Here is a 6,000-nt window from a genome sequence, read left to right as displayed (position 1 = left end):
CAGCCTTCATAGAATCAGCGCTCTTTGCGGCGGCTGTGCCCCTGTTGTACTTACCTACACGTCACGCTCAGGGGTCATGCGTCGCGCGCTGTCCTCCAACCTTTACGTTTACAATTCATAGTTTTCTGAAAAGCCCCTCAGAACTCCCGATTCCTGGCCTATCCACAAAGTTGGTGTGTCGCAAAAAAAAAGCGCAAGAGCACAACAACAACTTTTGCACCGCTGGCAACGTTGGGAGAAAGCGCAGTAGTAGTGCTCATTGTGCTGCCCGCCGTTGTGGGTATCCTGGTTCAGACCCGAAAGGATCACGTGTGTGCTTTTCATTGACTCTTTACAGGAGCAGCCATTATTAGACCAGAAAATAACAACAAGAACGGGTTTTCGCGGAATGGAGCAGTTAAAGCTTTTGCCCTAAAAATAATGTCATTACTAAGAAGTCGAACAAGCCCCAGCCTGGGGCTTCTTCGATGTGCACGGTGCTTTCACGGTGCAAGCACCTAAGCATATGCACCCTCAGCCTCGGTGCGTCTCTCTTTCTTACCCTCAATTGACACCATCAGCCACGCCTACAACCGTGAACAGAGTTGCCCTCCGTCCACTGGAATCGCAGCGTGGTAGTTTCAGGATCATTAGCGCTCCCAACTTATAACGGCGGGCTTTCAACACTGTGCGTGAGTGCCGCTCGAGGCACGACTCTTGGGCGGGCCCGATGCCATGGGATTATGAATTGCTCGGAAACTCGCTCACACCGGCGATCTAGTTCAGATCTATACGAGGGTAAAGGCTGCTGGCACACACTCGATCCCTCTCCATTCCCATCGTACACTTTACGCGGGCCCGGCTATGGGGCGGTTCGGTTTTTATGGTCTTAAAGGGCAGGCTAGTATGTGCTAACCTCCTCGTCGTCGCCGGCGGTTGACCGTGCGGGCGTTATTTCATCGTAGTCGTGCGAACCGACGTCTGCGTTCTTTGGGTGCGAACTGTCTTCGAGTTCGGAATTGCCAGCTGAGCGCCCCCGCATTGACCTTACAATGTAGGTTTGGTGGTCGGCGCATGAGTCTAGTCATGAGTCTAGCAACAGCCGAAGGAGTGCCAGATGAACCATAGTTGGACATTTGGAGAGTGAATTGCTTGTTTTCCGGCGTTCCTGGCTACCATCTGTAACTTGTTTTCAGGCGGCTTCCAAAAATGCATAGGTTTTGTTAAATGTGGGCAGCATCACTCACGAGCGCACTCATTCCTCACTCCCTGTCAACAAGCTTCGCCACGTCTTGTCGTGGTGAGTTGGAGTGCGAGTCAGGGCCGGCATATAGGAGAGTGGTGGCTCGAGCTAAGAGTGGTGATATGATTGTCATTGGCGAGAGTCACGTCTTCTCGGGAAAACAACTCATAAATCGGGAGTGTGAGGACTTGCCAAACCAACGAGATGTACCGAATACTAAAAAAATTGTCTACATTTAGAAGTAACTACTATTTCAAGAGCAGTAAGAGAGAGGGAATAAACCTCTTTAATTTCGAGCTTAATGCTGCAGGATGATAAGAGCACCGGCCCGATAAGGGGCGTCCGCTAGTCCAGGATGCCCTGGTCCCTGTTGGCTGCTTGTGCCCTATCAGCATGGGCTGGGTCGAGAGATCCGAGATGGGCAGCAGGTTGACCCACTGCTCGTACGTGGGACGGGGATTGGGTGTGAGGGATGGGGATTGTTGACACCCCCAGGCCAGATGGTACAGGGTGCCTGCTTTGCGGCATGCTTTGTTGAAAGGGGTACATATTACGTGGTACGGGAGCTACACGAATGTGTTGGCAGATATGGAGGGGGACACGTTGTACTTAAGATTTTTTTAACACGAAAGTGTTTAATGCGGGGTCCACCAAGATATAACTGACGTCATATGCGTCACGGAGATGGCAACGCCCAGAAAAACTTCAATTGACGCGGCGGCGCTGGGATTCGAGCCACGAACGCTTTCGTCGCAATGGGAGGTACAAAACGCGCTCCCGACTGCGCTATGAACAGACGCGTGAATAGGACGACAAACGCGCCTTCCTTTCAGATGGTGCTGGCATCTAGGAGAGGCGCAAGAAGTAGTGCATCGCGGCGCTAATGAGCGCCGACAGTTGGCGCCTCGATGCCAGAGCTTACGTGTACGGGGGACGCGCAGCGTAAGCTGCGGAGAAGCCGCGGGACCTGCAGATGTCGCGCTCGCGGCACGGTTCCCTGCTCCTTTCGCTGCAGCGGACCATGTGTTCACCAAACGATTCTCTGGCAACTCATTTGGTTTCGTTTGCACGGACGGTTTGCGAATGCCTGGGGTTTGAGTCGGATTTACTCAATGCTCCGACGCGTGCAATCCAGTGTCTCACGTCGATGCGTCTAACGGTGTCATACCGACGAAATATGAAGTGCGGCGTGCAAGTTCATATCGGCGCACAATAAACATTCAACTTCTCCAGTCAAGGCACATTTCACTTTCTTGTTTTACCAGTTCCTATGGAAGACGGAACAACCACATTGTGTGGTATTACTCAGGCGATGTGATAAGTAAATGTGACATATATTTTGCTTTCGTGCTTATGAGGACGTTGTAGTAGTAAAATACGACTCTAACGATTACTTCCACGCCATTGCGAACGCATTGCCGTCTTTAATTGCGAACTTCATTAAATATTTTAGACAGCGCTGTCTAGATCAAAAAGGGAGCCTTTGTCAAAACAAAGGGACTGAAGTAGAGAAACAGTACAAACTTCAGAGGTTTATTACAGTGAACTGAAGCAGCAGCTCCAGCGACATCGCTGGACCGAGCGCCGCTCCTCGCGCGGCAGCCCGAGCGATATGGCGTCACGGGGTGCGTGGCCGCGCGAGCACACGAGGACACGGGGTCTCGCTGAGTGCTCACAAAATACCGGAGGCTCACAAAATACAAATCGTCAGAGGTTTAATACAACAAACCAGTCGCTTTGCGAGTGCGCACTTCTTTGTCACCTAGGCTAAAATTTCAGAAAGATACTGCAGACTGCATTACACTTTGTCACGCTATGCGATATCCTATGTCTAAAGATGGGTATCTACTAACTATGTAATTTCTGTAGTGACAATGCATTCGGCATCAGACCTATATATGCCTGGCGCGTAATCACTGCGTCGTAACGGCTGCCTGGTGCCAGAGGGTGGTGGTTTCATTTACAGCGGGTGTCTGACTGTATCTTTTCTCGCAGTGTGGCATTTTTGTGTTTACTTGCATCTTCTGAGGCGTACTTCCGGCAGCCACCGCGTGTCGCAGCCGCCGGAAAGGCAGAGTATTGAGATTCCATCGCAGTAAACGGCGACAGCAGAAACGTGTGTAGTGGTGTGATTGTGTGCTCGCATTACTATCCTCACGATCCTTTTCCATTTGCGGCGCTGTATTTTCCCTGCTAGTTTGCCCAAGGGACTTGGTCAATCGCGCATTTTAGCCACATATATACGATAATAATATAAACGCACTTTCCTACACTTGTAAGCAGCATGCTCGCAATACGCCTCTAGGCTTCCAGTGGTCCCATTACTATCGCGTCATGATTCTGTTTCCTAAGCGTCATTTTCTTATTCTTTTTTGTCTTCTTCGACTTGGTTATCGCACATATACGATGTTGGCGTAAACATGCTCTGCTACGTCTTTAGCTAGCATGCTCAAATTGCAACCGGCTCCTGTAGGCTTCAGAACACGTCTCTAATATGTGTCTAAGTTGAAAGCCCCAATGCATTCACAAGGTCCGCCCAGTTAGGTAAGGCAGCGGTTTAGGCAAGGTATTCGGCCGATTTTATTATATTCCAGTGAAGATGGATATGGAGAGAATGCTTTGAAATGTTTATGTGTGCGAGTAAAAAACTCCCACCTCCCCTCGCGGGAACCCCTGTGTAGATGCGACGCGAGCGGCGAAGGGACCGCGTTTTATAGCGCGCATAACGTTGAGGGGACTGCGTAAGCCGGTCCCAGTCGATGACGACGTTGGCGTACTTGAAAAGCGGCGTGGACTCTAGGTGTTTGAGCCAAGCGTGGATGTTGCTTCGCCGGAGAACGGCACACCGGTTATATGCGCAGCACGCTTGAAGGAGAGGAAACCGCGGAAGAGAGAGTACTGCATACGCGCCGGCCCTAGCGCGTCTGCCGCGGCTATGACGCAACGTGCCGCGGCTATGACGCAACACAATCCAACACAATACACTTTAATCCAATCCAATCCTAATCAAATCCAAGCCAATCCAAGCCAATCCAATTGAATCCAATCCAATGCCCCTCGCGAGAGGGTGTTCGCTATCGGAGAGGAGAGGGGGTGAGCGGCGGAGAGCGCAGCTGGCGCGGCGAGGATAATGGGGGAGGGGCGGACACCGCCGACGCCGCCGACGACGACGACGACGACGACGCCGGAGGGACAAGGCGAGTGAATCAGATGCTCTGCATCTAAAACACAGGTTTATTGGCGCCCCGTGCCTGATATGAGGCAGAGTCACTAGCTACACTCGCGGTGAAAACGAACGCCTGGGTGTGTGGGCTGTAAACATGCGGTCATCGTCAAAGTAGCTGGCTGTTGAAAACATAATTTGGACATAAAGCTCATACGTTCATTTTGAGTAGATTGGCTCTCAACTGGCGCCATTTTTAATATTATGCGACTCGCACATACATCGTAAACCCTCCACGAACCATGTCTTTCATGTCTACGTTCTATCGCCCTATTGTTGTCAGCGTTCGAACCGCTTGAGTGTCTAGTTTCCTCCGACTCCTCAGGGCGGTGGTCCCGTGATCAGGAAAAGTTGTCGTTCTGTCAATTAAATTTCACTTCCCGTCTGTCGCCGCAGTGGGGAGGCCGACTCAAGCTTCGCTGGTCATCCCTATTCACAGAGTGAAATGGCCATGACTTCCTGTACTTTTACCGTCTTGGCGTCGACGGCATATTTTTAACCATTCCTCGGTCACACCGACGCCGCAGCTTTGCGTAACGAGGCATTCATTGTCCTCCCATTAAAAGGGGCCTTAACCTAGTCGCAACGCCATCTAATAGGGTACGGTCCTCGTCAAGCCAGCCCCTGTGCTGGCTTTTTGACCACACTCCCAGCGACGTGACATGTAAATACATAAATGAATAAATTTGAATTTGAATTTCAAAAATAAAGTATTGAAGAAAAAAAGCACGAATACAACTCCAATACATCTCCTTGGAATCGCTCCGCTCAAGAAGCTAGAAACACCGTAAAGAATACACCCGTCTAAGAAAGCTTAAAAATGACCTTAAAAATGGGTTAATCGCTCACACGCCGATGAAAAGAAATATTGGTCTTCGGGTGGTAGTCTTCTAGGGAGACAGACCTCGGCCTTCATTTCTATTTTTATTCCGTAAGCAGTCATGGGCTACTGGGCTACAGCAGCTACAGCGTAAAGGCCTGAGTTCGCCCAGAAATGCAAAATCAGCAGGGGTAACTCTGTTAATCGTTGCAATAGCGTAAGTAGAGATAATGGATTAAAGGCATTTGAAAAAAAAACATAACATATAAAATAAAGAATCTAAAAAAATACCCAAATAAAAATGTGCACATTATGCGCTGCCCCCCCCCCCCTCAAAGCAACGACAGAAACATTTAAAAATGTCTCCGCAGAAACGACAAAAACATGAATAAAAAATCTCAACTCGGACAAATCGCGTAACGCCCTGTATTTGCGCAAAAATACGTAATTTGCGAAGTTATGGCACCTAGTCTCGTCTAAAAGTGTAAATGTACTATTGTGATACTTTAAAATATGAACAACGGAGAGCGTGGCTTTCAGTACATGCCGCGCATCGTGGCGACGGGCCGCCTATATGCGCAGTACGGAGAAGTTGCGAGAGTTCATGTCCAACCTTGGGGTACAAAGACCATCGTTCGGCGTGCGAGCGTTTTGGTTTGTCTTCCCTCCGCGTTCAGTGCCCGCTCATGCGAGCGTTATCTAACTTTGTCGCTGCGCTGAAAGGAAACAGTGCAC

The sequence above is a fragment of the Haemaphysalis longicornis genome, unplaced genomic scaffold, assembly GCF_048455015.1.
Source record: "Haemaphysalis longicornis isolate Haplotype H1 unplaced genomic scaffold, Haemaphysalis longicornis Haplotype H1 scaffold_7, whole genome shotgun sequence".
NCBI classification, from domain to species: domain Eukaryota; kingdom Metazoa; phylum Arthropoda; class Arachnida; order Ixodida; family Ixodidae; genus Haemaphysalis; species Haemaphysalis longicornis.
This window is presented reverse-complemented; position numbering follows the sequence as displayed.